This window comes from Actinia tenebrosa, unplaced genomic scaffold (genome assembly GCF_029948245.1).
Source record: "Actinia tenebrosa isolate PJP-AT-01 unplaced genomic scaffold, QUT_ActTen_1.0 PGA_scaffold9__36_contigs__length_13948895, whole genome shotgun sequence".
Classification (NCBI taxonomy): Eukaryota; Metazoa; Cnidaria; class Anthozoa; order Actiniaria; family Actiniidae; genus Actinia; species Actinia tenebrosa.
In genome coordinates this window covers 11,145,453-11,169,458 of record NW_028292586.1, presented here as the reverse complement: position 1 = coordinate 11,169,458, position 24,006 = coordinate 11,145,453, and the positions used below count along the sequence as shown (strand labels likewise).

Below are 24,006 nucleotides of genomic sequence, written 5' to 3'. Positions count from 1 at the left end.
TGTAGGATGGAGTAAGGTTATTTAGTGCCTTATATGTTAATAATAAAATCATAAAGATAATTTGTCCTTCTACTGGTAACCAGTGAAGCTTTTCTAAAATAGGCGTAATGTGTTCTCTCTTGCGCGTAAGAGTAACAACAACTCTAGCTGCAGCATTCTGGACTGATTGGAGCTTTCAGAGCACATGCTTAGGTAACCCATATAAGAGGGAATTACAGAAATCTAATCTTGAAGTAACAAACGCATGCATTAAAATTTCTGCAGTGTGAAAACTTATATATTTCCTTGTGCGATTAATATTTCTTAAATGATAAAATGCTGATTTAGCCACTGCATTTACATGTTGCTCCATACTCATATTAGTGTATACTATTCTTTTCTAGTGTTTAATTAGCACTATTTACTACTAAATAGTGCAAAGTGTTGAACACTTTTAGCGTTTGTACTCTGTTACCAATATTTCACGGATATATTGTTTGCACTCTGTTTCGACAATTAATTACTACGTCACTGAATCAGAGTATTTAAAACAAAGCACTGCATTTGTCAGCTTCATTAGCTGGTTGAAGAGCAGAGAGCAACGAATCACTTGGAAAGAACTCTTTATTTCAGGTAATAATATATTTACTGAAGAACTCATATTCAAGAAATCATTTCTTAATCTATCCTGTTTTCTTATAGTGCATACTAAATATTTTTAATGGCTTTTTAACAAACTTTCTGAATTTTTGAAAATTCACGCTACACTGCATTAGTCTTGGATGGAAGTTTATGATGATGTATAAACAAGAAACATTGAAATCGGTTAAACTCGAATTGTATGCGATCCTGATGAGACCCAGAAAAGCAGATACCATCTTCAAACTACGACATTGGGCAACTGAAAATATGAAAGAATCAACAAATCACGTTTGTTTAATTTTTAGTGAATCTCTAAAAACTCTTGACTCTCAAATTTGCGTGCTGAAAGAAAACGCTCACTTTGGCTTATACCGCCTAAAGAGAAGATCGAAATTTTACTTTTACTAATACAGTACGTATGTTCACAACCTCTAAGTTTGAATGAAGAGTTCTTTCTTAGTTTTGAATTTTTTCCCCTGAAGCCATTAGCGCCTTAATTAAGGTGTTTTGATACAGATTCGTGATCACCAAACTGAACTTTTTCAATCGTCGTGTTGACAATGTTCTGTTTGCTGGATCATTTTCGAATTTATACCAGTTATTATTCTAGATTTGAATATAATATAAATAAATAAATAGATAAAATTAATTCTTATATAGCGCATGAACCATAGGGAGATGCCCTCATGCGCTTTACAATATAAAAACTGTTGCTAATTTACAATGATCATTTATATAAATAGTACAAATGAATTAGAAATAACTACTATGATAATGATAAACTTGAAGCAATAAACGCATTCCAATCATGAAGAAGCTCAAGAAATAAATCCGCTATTCCTTGGTGGCTACGATGCGCTCAGTTCCGAAAACAATGCAATTAATACTTATAAGAACTTAATTTGAAATAAAATAAATAATTAGTCCATTAGAGTTCATAGGCCTTTTGGAACTGGTGGGTCTTTAGTAGTCTTAGAAGATTGGTATACTACAAGCACGGCGGACTGCATTAGGTAATTAGTTCCAAATCGCTGGTGCTGCCGCAGTGAAGCTACGATTACCAAGCCGGTACGTAGAGTTTTTGTTCTTGGTGGTTGTAATAGAAGGTCGCCGGATGAATAAGTTTGTACTAATATATATATTTTTCAAACCAAAGTTTTCAACGCAAGAAAGTAGAGACAAATCGGAAATTGAAAATAAATCAAATTGCGCGCGATTCAGAGGTGATGTAGAAGAACTAATAATGATGAAAAGGTAAATTATACACCGTGAAAAGATGAAAAAACTTACTGACGTTTCGGACGCTAGTCCTTCGTCGGAGTAAAAGAAAAGGTGGTAGAAAGGAGTGTATATATATGATAGAATAAGACAAAAGAAACCAATGAGAGCAAGGTAGGAAAGGAAACAAAAACAAACAATCAAAAGACAAAAGAAAAGGTTAGTTGAAAGTAAAGCGTTTATTAATCCCGTTGGGACTAAGAGTGCCCAATAGGTGAATAAGCCGCATTTCTTTGGTCTTGCAACAATCATTGTTGCCGTTAATCAATGTTGCCGTTCTTGAATTGTAACTTTACAACTTCCAGGGCCGTTTTAAAAATGTTAGAATCAATCAACCGACATGAGCTTTTGCATGTACTGGTTATATATCCTTGAGAAGACGTAGCTATAAAATTTAATTATCCCACCGGCCAACCCCACCGGCCTTAAGGCATGTTAGCTATGGGCAATTAAGCGAAGCAAATGAAGCACAAACAAAAGAATCGTGTGAAGGGAAATTATACGCACGCATTCACTACAAAAGCGGAGTGGAGCGGAAAGGTTTAGAAAGCTATTGTTCTAAGTTTTTATTCGACTTTATCAATTTGTATAAGCGTTGATATATCGTGCACAGAAAAGGATAAGTTTCTACAGCCGTCTTGAAAGTAGTATTCCACCAATACAATGATTTGCAGAACCAAAAAAAGAAAAAGAAAAGAAAAAAAATTCAATGATAGGTGATCGATACTTAAAATGCTACAATATGCAGATGGAAAGTGGGTTCAAAAGATATCAATGAGTCAGCGGACCCTCAGCTTTTGCGCGGGGGTGGGGTGGAGGGTGCACATGCACCTAATGCACCCCCCTTGGTTACGCCCCTGAATGAATTTGATTGTTTTGCGCTGTCTTATAATAATAATAATAATGATGATGATGATGATGATGATGATGATAATGATAATAATAATGATAATAATAATAATAATAATAATCCTAGCCAAAGAATGTAATCAAAATCTATATATACAATATCTAAATATATTTACAACAAATTAATAAACAAAATTTGAAAAAAAAAAAGAGAAAAAGAAAAACTACAATAAAATGACTATTATAAAAATATATCTACTAATGTATAACCATAAAATCTATTTAGTAAAAGCTAATCCTAATAATATATGTTTTAAAAAAATAATGGCAAACATTCATATATGTGGGGGATTTGAATATTTAGATTTTTTTAATTTAAATAATTGCTGCATTAACAGTCTCGACATCCAAGTCTATGTCCTTTATGTTCCTAAGTACTCTTCTCGTGGTTCTTGAGCCCCTATAAAGGCATAGAAGAGCTGATCTCAAAACGGAGAAAGAAACCTTTGCTCGTATTCAGGATACAGTGTTGGCATAATCTTCTCCTTTCTTGTTGGCAATTAGTTCAGCGAGCCTACTGTGGTATCTTCTACACTCATCTGCCATACCTCCAGTTGTAGTGAATACTAATGGCGTAAAAGTCGCTTGTTCAACTTCCAAGACTCTGCTAATAATAATAACAAATAATAATAATAATAATAATGATGAAAAGTTTTTAGAGATGCATTTAAAATTCTCAATGCGTTTACAAAATAAAACTAGAACACAATGATTTTAATTGTTTATTTTTCTTTTAGATTTTTCTTGAAGAAGTCATGAAAAAGCTCATAGTTATTGCATTGGTGGTGATTGTTCTATTGGCCTTGTTCATTGATGACACGTAAGTTTTCCAGGGCCGTAGCAAGGGGAGGGCCAATACCCCCCCATGCCATGCCCCCCCCCCCCCCCCCCCCCCCCCCCATAGTTTTTCAACTGCTTTGACTAAAATTTAAAATGTCATATGTAGCACGGGGCAACAGAATTTAGTGAAAAAAGATACATTATTACACTACGTAGCTGACCGTGTCGTAATTCATAAAGTATATAAAATACTACTAGATTTAAATAAAACCAGATTCAAGTGCAACCTACAACCACCTAATTACAGTCCATTCCATCAAATTGGCGTCAGTGTGTGCAGTGGTGCAAACGAACGTTTGGCTGCCTTTCAATATCTATTGGCGTTGCTTGAGAGCCCGAGCTATAGCCCCAGATGTTATTAGCATAGTTGAACTGATAATGACTAGCGGTTCAGTACTAGTTGGGACTGTGTTGATGTGTTGAATACAACAAGTGAATAAGAATGACTAGTGGTTACTAGTTGGGACTGTGTTGATGTGTTGAATGCAACTAGTGAATAAGAATGACTAGTGGTTACTAGTTGGGACTGTGTTGATGTGTTGAATTAATGCAACTAGTGAATAAGAATGACTAGTGGTTACTAGTTGGGACTGTGTTGATGTGTTGAATGCAACTAGTGAATAAGAATGACTAGTGGTTACTAGTTGGGACTGTGTTGATGTGTTGAATACAACTAGTGAATAAGAATGGCTAGTGGTTACTAGTTGGGACTGTGTTGATGTGTTGAATGCAACTAGTGAATAAGAATGACTAGTGGTTACTAGTTGGGACTGTGTTAATGTGTCGAATACAACTAGTGGTTACTATTTGGGACTGTGTTGATGTGTTGAATACAACTAGTGAATAAGAAGGAAACTTAAACACTATGTAAAAATGTTTGTAGCAACATTAATTCAGTAATAATACTGACGTTTCCGACATTAGTCCTTTAGCCTTTCTTTGTCGATGTTCAATCTCTTTTAACTGTGACAAAAGACGGAGTTAAGTTAAGTTTCCTTCTTACTATTATGGTATAAGTTGTAAAGTGCAATGTCAATCCTTAGATAAGTTGATCTGGTGAATAGTTGTTCGGCACACACACACAAACGCAAAAGAAAACGAGTAAAAATAAATACGACCATACAAATGACCAATCAAAAATATTACATCTAAATGGTTCAGTGTTTTAAGCCCAACTACGAGAAGATATGAACTGTCTCTATTTTCGTTAAGGTATGCTTCGGAAGGCCAGCAGGCTGCATATTTAGGCAACGATAGCGGCCACACCACCTGGCGTGATTTATTTTCTTATGCATTTCTAAAAAAAAAAAAAATTAATGGACGATTTTATTACAGGGAAGGATGGCGCCGACGTAGAAGAGTCGGGTTAACAAAGAAAAAGATCCGTCCTTTCATCGAAGAAGATCGAGGCGCAGAGATCCAACAAGACCTCAAAGATATAAAGGAAGAATCGGAGACGTTTGATGCACAAACGAATATTAGGGAAATCTGATTTTCAACATCGTCTGTAATTTATATATCAGAACGAATGGATGATGAAGATAATAAAAATAAATTTCAACTGATTCTATACTGTCTAACTCGATGCATGTGTACAGAATAGTCCTATTCACAGTTCCCAGCGCCATTTTGAAACTTACATGGAAGCGAGACTGAGGTTGAGTTGTCCGGCGGATCTATATAAACAACAAGAGAAAATGGTTACAATATCGAGCTAATATCGCTAATATACAAGTCGTTTTCAAACATTAAGCTATAAGAGCTGACACAATTTAAGGTGGTTGACTACTTAAGAAGAAAATAAACCAACAATTGAAACTCTTTTTAACCTGAAATTTAATGCGGATTCCAAATATGAAAAGAAAAATGGGGTGTCCCGAGCTTGAATTCGAGATAGTCAGCATTAATAAATGGATGCCTACGCAGGAGTTTTTGGAGCAGAAATTGCGCCACCGGAAGTGAACAGAAAAAATTCAGATTCATAAGATAATAGTTATTTGCAGACTCTTGCACAAATTTTACGAATGACGGCTTATGTACACCTTTTGCTGTTCATTAACAGAAAATGTACATTCATTTGTGCCAATAGTTGTATCAATAACGTGTAATGTACTTTCATCAGCACCACAAGTAACATCGTTAGCGCGGATCAACTTTCAATAACGATAATTGAATACGCGTGTACATTCATAGGCATCAATGGACAATCAATAGCGCGTTTGTACATTCATATGCGCGGAATGTATTTTCTTGTGCGCGAAACTCAACTTCAATAACATCAAATGACAAACAATTGCATTTATGGACAAATTGGCACAAATTAATGTACATTTTCTGTTAATGAACGGCAAAAGGTGTATTATTCTATACAATAATAAGTGGCTATTTTTGACAACACGACAAAGAAATTAACACATCGATTTGTACTTTTTTGTGGTCCTTTCAGTGCTCTCATGCAAAAACTTTCATAAAGTCGTACAAAAATCCCTAAAAAAATTTATTTTTTCATGCGTTAAAGAAATCAACTTTGTCTAAAAAAATGATATAACTTAGATTTTTAGGAGCTTTTTCGAATAAGCTCATTAAAAGTATGGAGTCCCATGCAAAATTGGAGGGTTTTACCCTCTTGAAGTTCAAAACGTGTATGGTTCTTCAATAAAATCGTAATGATTATTCAGCGGTTTTTGAATCGAACGTTCGAAAGTAGTCGGCTACCTTAAAGACAAGTCAATGATTTCCCTAAAAAACACTCAAGAATTAAAAGTACGTCATAATCGAGAATTTTGCGATGTTATGCGGAGTCGAGTTGACTGCAGTAATTTTATCTGACTAGTTTTGCCTGCTTTACAGCACGAACCTTCGTAGGCTGCGTTCATAACATAGAGCAGAGGGGGGAGGGGGGGCAGTTGAAAATTTGAAATGTCCAGATTGAACTTAAAGAAAATGTCAAAAAGCCAACTGATGAACTGGCAAATAATAATCATCTTTTGTTTACCAGTACATCTGAGAATAACTCTGATAGGATACTAAATAGTACAATTACGTACCCAGGAGGAAATCATAACGGCTATAGATAGCTTGAAGAAAAATATATCACCTGGAAAAGATTATATATTGAATGAGCTCATAAAAGCCGGAAAAAAATTAATTGTTCTTCTTCTTGAAAAAATATTTAATCTAATTCTTGAATCAAGAGAATTCCCTAACAGGGGCGGATCCAGGATTTTTTCAAAGGGGGGGGGGAGGGGGGGGAGGGTTGCAGCATTGATTGAGGTGGTGGAGGTCCTTGTTTGGCGGGGAAATTTCCCGCCAAGGTACTTGTTTGGCAGGAAAGTAGCACAGGGTTTCCAAACGGAAGTAGGTCTTATGATAATGATTATTTGCTGCAGGCGAGCATGGTTGTTTCAGGTCCCACACACGGCGTATAGAAAAAAAAGCGAGCGAAATGTGTTCGACACCCCTGTTTTAATAAAACTCGCGATGCTGTTGTTGTTGTCATGAAAATAATAATAATAATAATAATAATAATAATAATAATAATAATAATAATAATGATTTCCTCCTGGGTACGTAATTGTACTATTTAGTATCCTATCAGAGTTATTCTCAGATGTACTGGTAAACAAAAGAGGATTATTATTTGCCAGTTCATCAGTTGGCTTTTTGACATTTTCTTTAAGTTCAATCTGGACATTTCAAATTTTCACCTGCCCCTTCAAGAGGGTAAAACCCTAAAATTTTGCACGTTACTCTATACTCTTTATGAGCTTATTCAAAAAAGCTTCTAAAAAGCTAATTTATATCATTTTTTTAGACAAAGTTGATTTTTTTAAAGCATGAAAAAATAAATTTTTGTAGAGATTCTTGTTCGACTTTATGAGAGTTTTTTCATGAGAACATCTTATAGAAAGATGTCAGAAATGGATTTTAAGCCAGAACGTTAATATAGTCAAGAAGTTCTATGAATATGCATAAGCTGAAGAAAGGATTGGAAAAAAATGATGAACTTAACCAGCCTAGACTTAGTCCGCTGGTCAATGTAAACATGATATATACAGACAAATAAAACTTGCCATAATAATAATAAATCACGATGGCTCTCATAGGGGGGCTGCAACCCCCAAAACCCACCCCTAGATCCGCCACTGCCTAAAGAATCAGGAATCAGGAGAATTCCCTAAAGAGTGGAGTTTCGGGTTCATAGTTCCAATTTTTAAACAAGGAGATAAACAGGTAGCCGACAACTACAGAGGTATAACATTATCATCTCTGGGCAAACTTTTTACAGACGTACTAAATAAACGACTCGTAGAATTCGTCGAAAGTAATAATATTTTAAAACTTGAAGAAGCTGGCTTCAGGTCGAACTACAATACAACTCAGGGAATGCGCAGTCCAGATTGCTCCATCTTTAACAAGGCTATTCAATCTGTCCTTGTCTTCTGGGAAGTTTCCAAGTGAAGTAATAATCCCCAGGTATTTTTGGGAGCGACTCTCTTTTAAGGCGTCGAAGCCAATGGTGTAAGTACGAGACATTGGATTATGTCATATATAGATATTTTGAGGACCTCGCATTTGGTGGTGTTAAAGTCCCAGTCTACACTCCAGCTAACCAAACCGTTAAGGGCATACTGGTCAGAAGCTTTCGCGAAATCTAAATAAAGGACATCTGTCTCAATACTTTTATCTAGTGAGGCGCCTATTTTGTGAAAGACGGCAAGCAATTGCGTAATACAGGACCTTCCCTCTAGGAACCCAGATTGGGAGTCTGAGATAGCCCTCAGAAAATACGGTAGGATGCTTTTCAAAACGTACTTTTCAAAGACCTTACTGACTACTGGTAGCAAAGATATTGGTCTATAGTTATTAACAAGTTTTTTAGAGTCTTTCTTGAAGATCGGTGTGACGTTTGCATCCTTCCAATGTGCTGGAAACTTCTCAGAAGACAAGGACAGATTGAATAGCCTTGTTAAAGATGGAGCAATCTGGACTGCGCATTCCCTGAGTTGTATTGTAGTTCGACCTGAAGCCAGCTTCTTCAAGTTTTAAAATGTTATTATTACTTTCGACGAATTCTACGAGTCGTTTATTTAGTACGTATGTAAAAAGTTTGCCCAGAGGTGACAATGTTATACCTCTGTAGTTGTCGGCTACATGCTTATCTCCTTGTTTAAAAATTGGAACTATGAACCCGAAACTCCACTCTTTAGGGAATTCTCCTGATTCAAGAATTAGATTAAATAACTTTTCAAGAGGAAGAACAATTAAATCTTTTCCGGCTTTCATGAGCTCATTCAATATATTGTTTCTTCCAGGTGATATATTTTTCTTCAAGCTATCTATAGCCGTTATGATTTCCTCCTGGGTACGTAATTGTACTATTTAGTATCCTATCAGAGTTATTCTCAGATGTACTGGTAAACAAAAGAGGATTATTATTTGCCAGTTCATCAGTTGGCTTTTTGACATTTTCTTTAAGTTCAATCTGGACATTTCAAATTTTCACCTGCCCCTTCAAGAGGGTAAAACCCTAAAATTTTGCACGTTACTCTATACTCTTTATGAGCTTATTCAAAAAAGCTTCTAAAAAGCTAATTTATATCATTTTTTTTAGACAAAGTTGATTTTTTTAAAGCATGAAAAAATAAATTTTTGTAGAGATTCTTGTTCGACTTTATGAGAGTTTTTTCATGAGAACACTGAAAGGACGACGAAATATGACAAATCGATGTGTTAATTTCTTTGTCGTGTTGTTAAAAATAGCCACCTATTATTGTATAGAATAATAAATTAGCCGTCATTCGTAAAATGCGTGCGAGAGTTTGCAAATAACTATTATCTTATGAATCTGAATTTTTTCTGTTCACTTCCGGTGGCGCAAATTTTGCTGCAAAAACTCCTGCTTAGGCATCCATTAATCAATGCTGATTATCTCGATAACCAAACTCGGGACAACTCATTTTTCTTTTCATATTTGGAATCCGCATTAAATTTCAGGTTAAAAAGAGTTTCAATTTTCAATTTTCGGTTTATTTTTTCCTCAGAGTAGTCAACCACCTTAAATTGTGTCAGCTCTTATAGCTTGATTTTTGAAAACGACTTGTATATTAGCGATATTAGCTCGATATTGTAACCATTTTCTCTTGTTGTTTATATAGATCCGCCGGACAACTCAACCTCAGTCTCGCTTCCATGTAAGTTTCAAAATGGCGCTGGGAACTGTGAATAGGACTATTCTGTACACATGCATCAAGCTAGACAGTATAGAATCAGTTGAAATTTATTTTTATTATCTTCATCATCCATTCGTTCTGATATATAGATTACAGACGATGTTGAAAATCAGATGTCATTAATATCCGTTAGTGCATCAAACGTCTCCGATTCTTCCTTTTTATCTTTAAAGTCTTGTTGGACCTCTGCGCCTTGATCTTCGTCGATGAAACGAGGGGCCGTTTTCTTTGTTAACTTGAAACGTCGGCGCCTTGCTTGTTCCCTGTAATAAAATCGTTCATTAAAAAATCTTTTTAGAAATGCATAATAAGAAAATTAAACTACGCCAGGTGGCGTGGCATCTTGCTGACGTTCCGAAGCATATCTTAACAAAAATAGAGACAATTCATATCCTCTCGTTGTTGGGCTTAAAACACTGAACCATTTAGATGTAATATTTTTGATCGGTCATTTGTATGGTCGTATTTATTTTTACTCGTTTTCTTTTGCGTTTGTGTGTGTGTGTGTGTGCCGATCACCTATTCACCAGATCAACTTATCTAAGGATTGACATTGCACTTTACAACTTATATACCATAATAGTAAGAAGGAAACTTAACTTAACTCCGTCTTTTGTCACAGTTAAAAGAGATTGAACATCGACAAAGAAAGGCTAAAGGACTAATGTCGGAAACGTCAGTATTATTACTGAATTAATATTGCTACAAACATTTTTACATAGTGTTTATGTTTCCTTCTTATTCACTAGAAGAGATAACTAGCTAAAAACTAGTGTGAGCTGCGTCGGTGTTCCTAATGAAACAGTAATGATAAAAGGGTAAATTATACACCGTGAAAAGATGAAAAAACTTACTGACGTCAGTAAGTTTTTTTCATCTTTTCACGGTGTATAGTTTACCCTTTTATCATTCTTATTCACTAGTTGCATTCAACACATCAACACAGTCCCAACTAGTAACCACTAGCCATTCTTATTCAATAGTTGTATTCAACACACCAACACAGTCCCAACTAGTAACCACTAGTCATTCTTATTCACTAGTTGTATTCGACACATCAACACAGTCCCAACTAGTAACCACTAGTCATTCTTATTCACTAGTTGTATTCAACACATCAACACAGTCCCAACTAGTAACCACTAGTCATTCTTATTCACTAGTTGTATTCAACACATCAACACAGTCCCAACTAGTAACCACTAGTCATTCTTATTCACTAGTTGAATTCAACACACTAACACAGTCCCAACTAGTAACCACTAGTCATTCTTATTCACTAGTTGTATTCAACACATCAACACAGTCCCAACTAGTAACCACTAGTCATTCTTATTCACTAGTTGAATTCAACACACTAACACAGTCCCAACTAGTAACCACTAGTCATTCTTATTCACTAGTTGTATTCAACACACCAACACAGTCCCAACTAGTAACCGCTAGTCATTCTTATTCACTTGTTGTATTCGACAGATTAACACAGTCCCAACTAGTAACCACTAGCCATTCTTATTCACTTGTTATATTCAGCACACCAACACGGTCCCAACTAGTAACCACTAGTCATTCTTATTCACTAGTTGTATTCAACACACCAACACAGTCCCAACTAGTAACCACTAGTCATTCTTATTCACTAGTTGTATTCAACACATTAACACAGTCCCAACTAGTAACCACTAGTCATTCTTATTCACTAGTTGTATTCAACACATCAACACAGTCCCAACTAGTAACCACTAGTCATTCTTATTCACTAGTTGAATTCAACACACTAACACAGTCCCAACTAGTAACCACTAGTCATTCTTATTCACTAGTAGTATTCAACACATCAACACAGTCCCAACTAGTAACCACTAGTCATTCTTATTCACTAGTTGTATTCAACACACTAACACAGTCCCAACTAGTAACCACTAGTCATTCTTATTCACTAGTTGTATTCAACACACCAACACGGTCCCAACTAGTAAACACTAGTCATTCTTATTCACTAGTTGTATTCAACACACTAACACAGTCACAACTAGTAACCACTAGTCATTCTTATTCACTAGTAGTATTCAACACATCAACACAGTCCCAACTAGTAACCACTAGTCATTCTTATTCACTAGTTGTATTCAACACACCAACACAGTCCCAACTAGTAACCGCTAGTCATTCTTATTCACTTGTTATATTCAGCACACCAACACAGTCCCAACTAGTAACCACTAGTCATTCTTATTCACTAGTTGTATTCAACACATCAACACAGTCCCAACTAGTAACCACTAGTCATTCTTATTCACTAGTTGTATTCAACACATCAACACAGTCCCAACTAGTAACCACTAGTCATTCTTATTCACTAGTTGTATTCAACACACCAACACAGTCACAACTAGTAACCGCTAGTCATTCTTATTCACTAGTTGTATTCAACACACTAACACAGTCCCAACTAGTAACCGCTAGTCATTCTTATTCACTTGTTATATTCAGCACACCAACACGGTCCCAACTAGTAACCACTAGTCATTCTTATTCACTAGTTGTATTCAACACATCAACACAGTCCCAACTAGTAACCACTAGTCATTCTTATTCACTAGTTGTATTCGACACATCAACACAGTCCCAACTAATACTGAACCGCTAGTCATTACCAGTTCAACTACACTAATAACAGCTGAGGCTGTAGCAAGTTAAACAATACTGGGGGGGGGGGGGGGGCTCTCGGGTTCTCAAGCAACGCCAATAGATATTGAAAGACAGCCAAACGTTCGTTTGCACCACTGCACACACTGACCTCACCCAATAGACCTTTCCCGAATTCGCTGACTGGTAACAAAACAATGGTTTCAAGTCGAGGTTGAGCTTGATAAAAAAGTAATTGAAGTTCAGTCTCGACTTCAAACCAATTTTTCGTGGTCATTCAAGCGAATTCGGGAATGGTCTATTTGATGGAATGGACTGTAATTAGGTGGTTGTAGGTTGCACTTTTTAGCTTTATCTAAATCTAGTAGTATTTTATATACTTTATGAATTACGACACGGCATGCTTCGTAGTGTAATAATGTATCTTTTTTCACTAAATTCTGTTGTTCCGTGCTACATATGACATTTTATATATTTGTCAAAGCAGTTGAAAAACTATGGGGGGGTGGGGGTGGGGGAGGTGCAGGAGGGGCCCTATAGCCCTGTTGTATTTTCGATTCTTTTCTTTACATGTTAATACAAAGTATCTCTCGACTTGCTATTCTTCCCGCTCTTAGTTCTCTCTCTCTCTCTCTCTCTCGATCTATTTCGATTTACACGTGCGAATATGCAAATTAAGTTCATAGTCTGTTACGTCATGATCTCGCACAAGCCCCTCCCCTTGCTACGGCCCTGGATAACTTACGTGTCATCAATGAACAAGGCCAATAGAACAATCACCACCACTGCAATAACTATGAGCTTTTTCATGACTTCTTCAAGAAAAATCTAAAAGAAAAATATACATATAATTAAAATCATTGTGTTTTTTTTTTAGTTTTACTTTGTAAACGCATTGAGAATTTTAAATGCGTCTCTAAGAACGTTTTCATTATTATTTTTATTATTATTATTATTATTATTATTATTATATCATCATCATTATTATTATTATTATCATCATTATTATCATTATCATTCCTTTATTGCACAACAAAATAATACAACTCTTTTGCTGGTATACATTAACCTTCAGCTCGAGATTCTACCCGGCTCCTGAGAGCTGAAGTACTCTTCTTAAGATGTGTGCCGTGCCTAAAAGTACAGATTTCTGTAGGTCTAACAAGCTCATACTATCAAGTTCTAGTCTCTGAACATGATCCTAAAATTGTTTTGATATTGTTCCGAGCGATCCAATGACTATCAGAACTACCATGGTCTTCATCCTCCACAATCTTTCTATTTCTATTCTTAGGTCTTGGTACTTGTCAATCTTTCCTATGGTCCATAGGCACTGAGATGTCAATCAGTTTCGCCTTCTTCTTGCTCTTATCTACGACTATGATGTCCGGTCTTCTTGCTTCAAGCTTCTTATCCGTGTAAACATTAAAATACCATAGGATCTTGACCTTTTCGTTTTTCACTACTTTCTCTGGTTCGTGATCCCACCAATTATCTGCAGTACACTGTATTTGGTGTTTCCTACATTTAGGTGCCAATGTATTGTTCTTGCCACTTTGTCATGTCTGTCTTTATACTCTCTCCCTGCCAGGACTTTGCATCCTGCTACAAGGTGGTCCACAGTTTCCGTCTCTTCATTACATAACATTACATACATTGGTCCTGTGCAGCAGTGAGTAGTCCTTCCGTCTCCATTTTAATGTCTCCTTTCTTTAGCCAGAGCCAAGTGCTGTCCTTATCCATCTTGTCTTCGCACGTCTTGAAGTAGTTTCCGTGTAAAGGCTTGCCTGCCATATCTCTCAGGTCTTTCGTTCTACCTGCGCTGTTGGTATTCTTTCTTAGTCTCTTCTGATTCTTTCACGGTATCCTTCACAATGTTCCATAGAATTTCATGTTTGCTGGCATATTCTTTCAAGGAAAGTGCTTCCGCTCTTGCAGTGTCCCCGGTCTTAAGTCCTCTTCCACCCATAGATCTTGGAAGATAGATGCGATCTATAGCCGCACAGATGTACACCGGGCCAAAGTATTGTCATCTACATCTGAAGCTTTGGATCGTGAATACGAAAAAATTCGTACTATTTTTACACGCTTGGATTACCCCAAAGGTTTTATTGATTCTATTGTAAATAGAAATCGGAGTTATCAAATTGCTCCCGAACATTCAGTTGAAGATCGAATCGTTAGGATAAGCATTCCTTTCAAAGATCAGAAGGCATCAAATGCAGAGAGAAGACAACTTTGTGCCCTAGGAAACAAAACTGGATTAACCATACAACCTGTCTTCACCAGCAAAAAGTTAGAGCAAATCCTTAAACCTAAAGAAGAGAAACCGCCTATTATGAATCAACACACTGTAGTATACTACAGCTTTTGCAGTTCATTAACCGCAAAGGAATATTCATTAAAGCGAAGAAGCATTGTCATTAGAGCGAACAGGCATACAATAAGGCGAACGGAGTCTCAATAGTGCGATGGAACGTTCATTAAGAAATTTAGCATTGAATTTGACAATCATGAATATGTTTGCTCGGGTTCATTAACGTTTTCAAACTTTCATTAGCGTTTTGGTGCAGACAATAAACCACAACACACATTCAATACAGCGTTTTGGACATTTATTTACGCAATACAATATAAGTATAGTTTCCACTAGGAATTGTAGGATTTTAACTGTCTTTTCATTGTTTTACAAGCCGTGAATATGATTTCGTACAAACAAAGCGCCGTTAGGTATAAATATTAAGTTAGTTCTGAGTTTTTTAATCCCTCTTTTTTGGATGTTGCAATGGTTCAACAAATAAACCAAATTCCAAATGAAGTCAGATAGCTTCTTGTGAGGGCCTATGAAGATCCAAAGAAATGCATACAATGGTACAACCACATGCAAGCATATCGTCCAAGATGTTTAAATAGAGAACACATTCAAGGATAAATTCACTTTTTTGTTTTTGGAAATGTACAATCGTAAAAGCATGATATACTTATATTGTATTGCGTAAATAAATGTCCAAAACACTGTATTGAATGTGTGTTGTGGTTTATTGTCTGCACCAAAACGCTAATGTAAGTTTGAAAACGTTAATGAACCCACGCAAACATATTCATGATTGTCAAATTCAATGCTAAATTTCTTAATGAACGTTCCATCGCACTATTGAGACTCCGTTCGCCTTATTGTATGCCTGTTCGCTCTAATGACAATGCTTCTTCACTTCAATGAATATTCCTTTGCGGTTAATGAACAGCAAATGGTGTATTACAAATGTGATCTGTGTGATGCGGATTATGTGGCTCCTACGTCATCTTTTGGAAAACACGCCCGAGAACATGGTCCCTTGAGAGACAGCCAATTCAAAGTTTTGAAAAAGTGCAAAGACAGATTTGACTGTCTCATTAATGAGATGCTGCTGATAAACAACTCAAACCTAGTTTGAATGTACAATCAGATTCCATACGTGCCAAACTTTTTGTCTGATTATGTTATTATATATCTATTTTGTATCTATTGTTATTATTTCTATATATATTTACTTTTCTAGTTCATTTTTGACTTGATACTGACGCTGTGCAACGTCAAAACGTCGTCACGTTTTTAAAGTGCCTATCACCCTTTTTTTTTTTTACTTTTTTATATCCAAATATAAGCTATTCTAAGAAACGTGTCGAAAGAATTTTTTGATTCTGACCCTTCTTTCTATTTTTTTCGAGCGGTCAAAAGTGCGAAAATAGGCATTTCTTTGACTCTGGCCGCGTAAAATGATAACCTAGAGGACTGGGCTGTGACGTAAGAGGAGTAAGTTGGGTTTAGATGTTTCCTCATTCTCTCTAGATTTCACTGGTATTTATGACCAATTTGCCGTTTATACGCTTTCAAAAGACCTCATTTTTCTGGTTAGAGGATGTTAATTACTTCAGACTTCAAGAATGATATTATTTTTGAATTATTTTAAGAAAAAGAAAAGCAGCGAGAAGTTAAACGCAACCTAGGGAAAACCTCATATTAGGCTGTCACGCTCAGAATCAAGTGTAATAAATTAGCTTCAAAAACTTATAGATTTCACATACAGTAACTCTGAGCACTACATGTACCTACACCCTTTAAGTCATAAATTTTTTAGCATTATTCTTATTAATATCTGATGTATTTATGGATGAATATGTGAGTCCGTGCCGCGCAAAATTCTTCCAGGTCGTTTCCAAATCAGAAACATCAAATGTAAATAACAGAAACAATGAAATAACTCCAGGTAGTTCACAAAATCTTTTTCAATGTAGATGGCTTAACAGTTTTCAAAATATCTAAACATGAATTGCATTATATATTTATACTGTAGTAGTTCAGTCGAGGAACTACATGTAAGGGTGCGTGACACTTCGCATCATCAGTCTACTGTTACTCTGCAGGTCAACATGGTTTCACTTCATAGTCAAATATAATATTTTCTATTCTATCAGTTTTCTATCCTGTCTCACAGTATCTAGCCATACCTATCTTTAAAGATAAAACGATCGTCTATTGAGGGAAATTCGATAAAGGTAAAAAATCTGAAGAGCATTTTACGGTAGCAAATAATTAAAATATTGTGAATAGTACTATTATTGTGTCAATCGTACGGGAATTTTGTCTCAACCATTCATTACAGCCCTTTTAGCAATGCACCAAATACTTCTTAAGAGTTTAATAACCACTGAAATGTTACCACAATCACCAAAACTGTTTTATTCTTTAATAAACCGGGAATAAATTCCCGATCCGGTGCGAAGACGACTCAGTTCGAGCAATGGCAAGTAAAATGTTACCTGTTATCAACTTCGGTTCCCTATAACGACTCTAGGAATTTCCAGGTAGGAATTTCTATCTATGCTGCTGTACTTTTGGTGTATTTACTAAGGTTTTGACAAGTTTTATTCCCAGCCAATGAGATAATATTTGAGATCGGGTCGGAATCACTTCACTTCAGTCACCTCGCTTGCTTTGCTAGGTTGTGTTCGCTTCACTAATATACCAGTAAATTAGGCTACGAATCCTGATGAGAACTGGAAATGGAATCTTTAGATAATTAACTTCCTCATAGAAGCCCAAGAAAGTAGTTAAAAGTCCAAGGACTTCTAAAAAAAACCAAGAAACGCAAGGACGTCTTCAGTATCCCCCATAGTATCCCATACATTTCTTTGTAAATCAAGAAGAGCGTGTTGCTCCTTCTACGTCACTAGCCCAGTCTCCCCTCTCGCTCGGTCATATTTTGAAATCTTCCTATTTTCGCACTTTTGACCGCTCGAAAAAAATAGAAAGAAGCGTCAGAATCAAAAAATTCTTTCGACAGGTTTCTTAGAATAGCTTATATTTCGATATGAAAAAGTAAAAAAAAAAGGGTGATAGGCACTTTAACATCTTTTTAACATGTTTTTATCGTTCAATTTTATTATAAAATGTTTCCAAACCTTTCCGTTCCACTCCGCTTTTGTAGTGAATGCGTGCGTATAATTTCCCTTCACACCATTCTTTTGTTTGTGCTTCATTTGGTTCGCTTGCCGATAGTTAATATGCCTTAAGGCCGGTGGAGTTGGCCGGTGTGATAATTAAAATTTTATAGCTACGTCTTTTCAAGAATATATAACCTGTATACCTGCAAAAGCTCATGTCGGTTGATTCATTCTAACATTTTAAAAACGGCCCTGGAAGTTGTAAAGTTACAATTCAAGAACTCTACGGTCTCTTTTCACGGTTCATGAGTTTATGCTAATATATTCCTGACATAAGTATATAGAAGAGATAACTAGCTAAAAACTAGTTTGAGCTGCGTCGATGTTTCTAATGAAACAGTAATGATAAAAGGGTAAATTATACACTGTGAAAAGATGAAAAAAGCTCTTACTCGACGCCTTTTAATTTGTATTTTATTCGAATTGCTTTTACCAAATATTCAAAAGCCTGCAGTGAAAAAAAACTAGTACACAGTCGTTTGGGCCGTTTATGAGAAATCGTGAAAACGCAAAACTTTGAAGATTTTAATAAATCTTTACTTAAAACGCTCTTCGAGAGAAAAAAAAAACGTTCTCAAGACCAGCAAGGAATTAGATGACCAAACTTACAAAGCTGACCCAACTTAAAAGCAAGAGCAACAGCATTTCAGGATATTTTTGAAATAATTTTATTCAATAGTAATGATTTTTTAAACCGAGAGCGCAAAAGCGATAAACAAAACTGACAATATGAAATGTTCGTGCGATTTTCTCCAAATCTAATATAAGAAATTGGAACAAATTACCACTAAGTGCAGTCCGCCGTGCTTGTAGCATACCAATCTTCTAAGACTACTAAAGACCTACCGGTTCCAAAAGGCCTATGAACTCTAATGGACTAATTATTTATTTCATTTCAAATTAAGTTCTTATAAGTATTAATTGCATTGTTTTCGGAACGAGCGCATCGTAGCCACCAAGGAGTGGCACAGCGGATTTATTTCTTGTGCTTCTTCATGGTTGGAATATGAATGCGTTCGCTCTACATTAATCGGCTTATTGCTTCAAGTTTATCATTATCATAGCGGTTATTTCTAATTCATCTGTACTATTTATATAAATGATCATTGTAAATTAGCAACAGTTTTTATATTGTAAAGCGCATGAGAGCATCTCCCTATGGTTCATGCGCTATATAAGAATTAATTTTATTTATTTATATTATATTCAAATCTAGAATAATTAACTGGTATAAATTCGAAAATGATCCAGCAAACAGAACATTGTCAACACGACGATTGAAAAAGTTCAGTTTGGTGATCACGAATCTGTATCAAAACACCTTAATTAATACGCTAATGGCTTCAGGGGAAAAAATTCAAAACTAAGAAAGAACTCTTCATTCAAACTTAGAGGTTGTGAACATACGTACTGTATTAGTAAAAGTAAAATTTCGATCTTCTCTTTAGCCGGTATAAGCCAAAGTGAGCGTTTTCTTTCAGCACGCAAATTTGAGAGTCAAGAGTTTTTAGAGATTCACTAAAAATTAAACAAACGTGATTTGTTGATTCTTTCATATTTTCAGTTCCCAATGTCGTAGTTTGAAGATGGTATCTGCTTTTCTGGGTCTCATCGGGATCGCATACAATTCAAGTTTAACCGATTTCAATGTTTCTTGTTTATACTTCATCATAAACTTCCATCCAAGACTAATACAGTGTAGCGTGAATTTCAAATCAATTCAACTTCAGAAAGTTTGTTAAAAAGCCATTAAAATATTTAGTATGCACTATAAGAAAACAGGATAGATTAAGAAATAATGTCTTAAATATAAGTTCTTCAGTAAATATATTATTACCTGAAATAAAGAGTTCTTTCCAAGTGATTCGTTGCTCTCTGCTCTTCAACCAGCTAATGAAGCTGACAAATGCAGTGCTTTGTTTTAAATACTCTGATTCAGTGACGTAGTAATTAATTGCTGAAATAGAGTGCAAACAATATATCCGTGAAATATTGGTAACAGAGTACAAACACTAAAAGTGTTCAACACTTTGCACTATTTAGTAGTAAATAGTGCTAATTAAACACTAGAAAAGAATAGTATACACTAATATGAGTATGGAGCAACATGTAAATGCTGTGGCTAAATCAGCATTTTATCATTTAAGAAATATTAGCATGTGCTCTGAAAGCTCCAATCAGTCCAGAATGCTGCAGCTAGAGTTGTTGTTACTCTTACGCGCAAGAGAGAACACATTACGCCTATTTTAGAAAAGCTTCACTGGTTACCAGTAGAATAACGAATTATCTTTAAGATTTTATTATTAACATATAAGGCACTAAATAACCTTACTCCACCCTACATATCTCAATTAGTCACTACGTATGTGCCACGCAGGAGTCTTAGATCTTCTAACAGCAATTGCTTAGTTAGTGTACCATATAATTGAAAAGAATTATGGAATAGAGCGTTTTCTTCAGCAGCGCCGGCTCTTTGGAATAAATTACCTCAGAATATACAGTTTTCTAGTAGTATTAGTGAATTTAAGCGATCAGTGAAGACTTATCTTTTCAAGAAAGCGTTTTTTTAAATTTAATTGATTCCATTATTTAAATTAGCAAATTATTTATATCCATTAGTAGCATTATTTCTTTCTTTTAATATCAATTAGCATAAATTACATTTTAATATCATGTTATTAAGGCCTGGCCTGGACACCGCGTTCCACATGTGCCGGATCTAATGCAAAAGAACTCCAATCGTCGCTCGTTTGCGTTGGATTTGGCGCATGTGGGGCTCGGTGTAAAGGCTGGGTCTAACTAGGAAAATAAAAGTTTAATGTATATATCTTTTAACATCTTCATATAATTCTTAATTATTTTACCGCATATTTTTAGTGTTTAATTGTAATTTGTAAGGCGCCATTGGACAGAAATGGAAATGGCGCTATATAAGAATAAAGTCATTATTATTATTATTATTAATAGGATTAGCATAATTTAGCAGTATTAAGTGGCATTTATGTTACCCACTTATAGTCTAGTGTTTGTACTCTACTAACTTACACTATTTTATGCTAATTCTATTGTTTTCTTTTGTTTAACTAGCACTATTTTGAAAATTTAGGTAATATATATATTTAAGCACTGCCTAAAAGAAAGGAGTTACAGCTAGAAAACCACACGGCTTTATATCGCTGGTGACTTTTTCCGAGTAAACATAGATCAATTCTCGTATCTGGGAATATAGAGAAAGTATGTGTCGATAAAGCCGAACGAGAGACTGGCTGTTCATTTGATGAGTTCCTGGTGACTGGCGAGAGTTTCCATTCTTGGGAGTACATGTGGAATCTCTCGCCACTCATAGGTGGCCTATGCTGTGGAAGGAGGCCCATATAAAGCCGCCCCTCCCTAAGACGGACACACCAAGTCAGTGTCTAGACTTTCGTGGAATTAACATCACGCCCATCATCGCGCATACCTCTTAAAGGGTGGTCTAGGGGAAATTCGGACGCACAGTAGAGAAGGGAAAGCTATGCGATTTTCAGCACGCTTACCGCTTTGGTTGCAACTTTGACCTTTGCAAAGCTTGACCTTTTAAGTTCGTTGGACGATCCAAATTGTGAATCTGTTAGGCTTTATGCCATGGATTTTAGTAAAGCTATTGATAACGTTAAGCACGATCTTTTAAATCCTTACTTGATAAATTGCTATTGAAGTCTTTTAAAGAATCGAAAACCAAGACTGGTGTTTAATGGCTTTTAACTGGAAGATCGTAAACAAGTAAGGGACTACTCAAGGTAGTGTAAGTGGACCTTACTTATTGAATGTATTTGTTAATGATCTTGAATTATGAATGAATCATGCTGTAATGGGTCTGATATTATTTCCCTGACTAAGTATGCAGATGACGCAAAAGTATCTTAGTGCGAGTTTTGAAGAATAAACAAAACCAATCATCCGAAAGGGTAGTAGGACAGTATCTCACCTGGTCTCACAAAAATTGTATGCCATGTAATTTGTCCAAGTACAAAGAATTCTGTCAATTACTATAGCCCCCTGTGCTTAATATTAGCCAGGTACACTCTTTAAATATCTTAGGCATTACCTTTCAAGATTCCTGTAGACTTACTAATCATGTTAAATCTAAACTAGTAGAGGCTAATAGGTCTTTGTGCGTATTGAAAAGTCTCAGACAAGAAGGTTACAACCAAAATGAAAAACTTTATATATGTGGGGCGGCCACTCCAGATCTTTCATTGATTCAAAATGTTTTAACAAGGTGCCATTAAAGGAAATACATATCTTAACCTTTATATATTTTAGAACTTTTAAAGGAATCAGATTTTCATAGTGTTCAAAAGTTAGATATTCATCTCATTTCAATCTTATGCCCAAGGTTAAAGAATCATCGTTTAGATTGAGAAGTTGAACGTGCCAGTTTCCAAAGGTTAACACTGAGCGCTATAACCAAGCCTTTGTTAATAGGTTAATTTTGAATTATAACTTAACTCTTTAGATATTATGAACGTATATACACTTCTTTCAATAAAGTTAGTCACCTACAAAGCTGAGACCGACAAGGATTATGGATAGACACATGTAAGTTACATGTTTCAACCGCTTGATAACTGTTGATGGACTTGAGATCTTCTACCAGTTACAAGTTCACCTCCTCTGAGCATCCTCAACTGCTACAGTTTGTGTCAAAAGCTTTACTTGTTGGATATAAAGTATTTCCCTATGATTCTCAGCGATCACAGCTTTCTAGGTTTTTGGTGACTAACTTTATTGAAATAAGTATATATACTCTATTTATTATTTTATATATTTATATATACTTGTAAATGTTGATTTGTATTTCAATCAGTATCAATAAAGAGACATTATTTATTTATTTATTATATATTTATTATTATTATTATCATCATCATTATTATTATTACTATTATCATTATTATCATTATACGTTCATGCACGTGGCTTTTGGGAAAGGCAGAGATCTGCATTCTTTGATGTTAGGGTGTGTCACCCAAATGCAGTCCTACAAAGACCTCACCCCCCAGCAAATATATCACCTACATGAGAATGAGAAGAAGCGCAAGTATGCTAGCAGAGTCTTGGAAGTTGAAGCGACTTTTACGTCATTAGTATTCACTACAACTGGAGGTATGGCAGATGACTAAGATACCACAGTAGGCTCGCCGAACTAATTGCCAACAAGAAGGAGAAGATTATGCCACCACTGTATCCTGGATACGAGCAAAGGTTTCTTTCTCCCTTTTGAGATCAGCTCTTCTATGCCTTAGGGGCTCAAGAACCACAAGAAGAGTACTTAGGAACATAAAGGACATAGACTTGGATGTTGAGACTGCAAATGCAGCAATTAACTAATTTTTTAACTCATATATTATTAGGATTAATTTTTACTAAATAGATTTTATGGTTATACATTAGTAGATATATTTTTATTATAGTATATTTTATTATAGTTTTTCTTTTTCTCTTTTTTTTAATATGATTATTATTATAAATAGATAATTTTTTTATTGTAGGATATATGAAGAGATAATCTATACGTCGTATATATCTATATAGATACCAAATACAATTTTTTTTTCTTAGTGAAGAAATTTAGTACCTAGCGGAATAAATAATACTTTGTCATTAAAAAATTAAAAAAAAAAAAAAATTATCATTATTATTATTATTGTTATTATCATTTATTATTATTATTATTATTATTATTATTATTATCATTATCAGTATAAGACAGCGTAAAACAATCAAATTCATTGCATTATGAAAAACAATGAATTGCATGTAACATCAGGGTCATTTATTCTCTACAAAGTGGAAATGTCTGCCGGAAGGCAAACAGAAAAAATTCGAAGAACAAAGCGAGGTTTTTCTTATATTACTCAAACTCGGTTGCCACAAGGCCAGACTTATCCTACAGGATGGCGATATTGAGACAGATCCTGTTCCAGATGAGGAGCATCGCCTGTTAAAT

The 24,006-nt window shown here is 35.3% G+C and overlaps 2 long non-coding RNA genes and 1 pseudogene across 2 annotated transcripts in view; 2 read left to right on the top strand and 1 right to left on the bottom strand.

Moving 5' to 3' along the window:
* The first annotated feature begins 492 nt into the window (after positions 1-492).
* On the top strand, positions 493-5,213 carry LOC148904829 (uncharacterized). Its single transcript, XR_016118858.1, has 3 exons — positions 493-612; positions 3,546-3,628; positions 4,984-5,213. It is a non-coding gene; the product is annotated as an uncharacterized LOC148904829 (long non-coding RNA).
* Positions 5,214-9,917: 4,704 nt separating this feature from the next.
* LOC148904825 (uncharacterized) overlaps positions 9,918-24,006 on the bottom strand; it is a 55,889-nt gene continuing 41,800 nt past the window's right edge. Inside the window, exons 2-4 of the long non-coding RNA XR_016118862.1 lie at positions 19,852-19,971; positions 13,276-13,358; positions 9,918-10,144 (exon numbers count right to left, since the gene is read on the bottom strand). This is a non-coding gene — a long non-coding RNA (uncharacterized LOC148904825). The remainder of the gene's footprint in view (positions 10,145-13,275; positions 13,359-19,851; positions 19,972-24,006) is intronic.
* On the top strand, positions 14,422-16,005 carry LOC148904828 (uncharacterized; annotated as a pseudogene).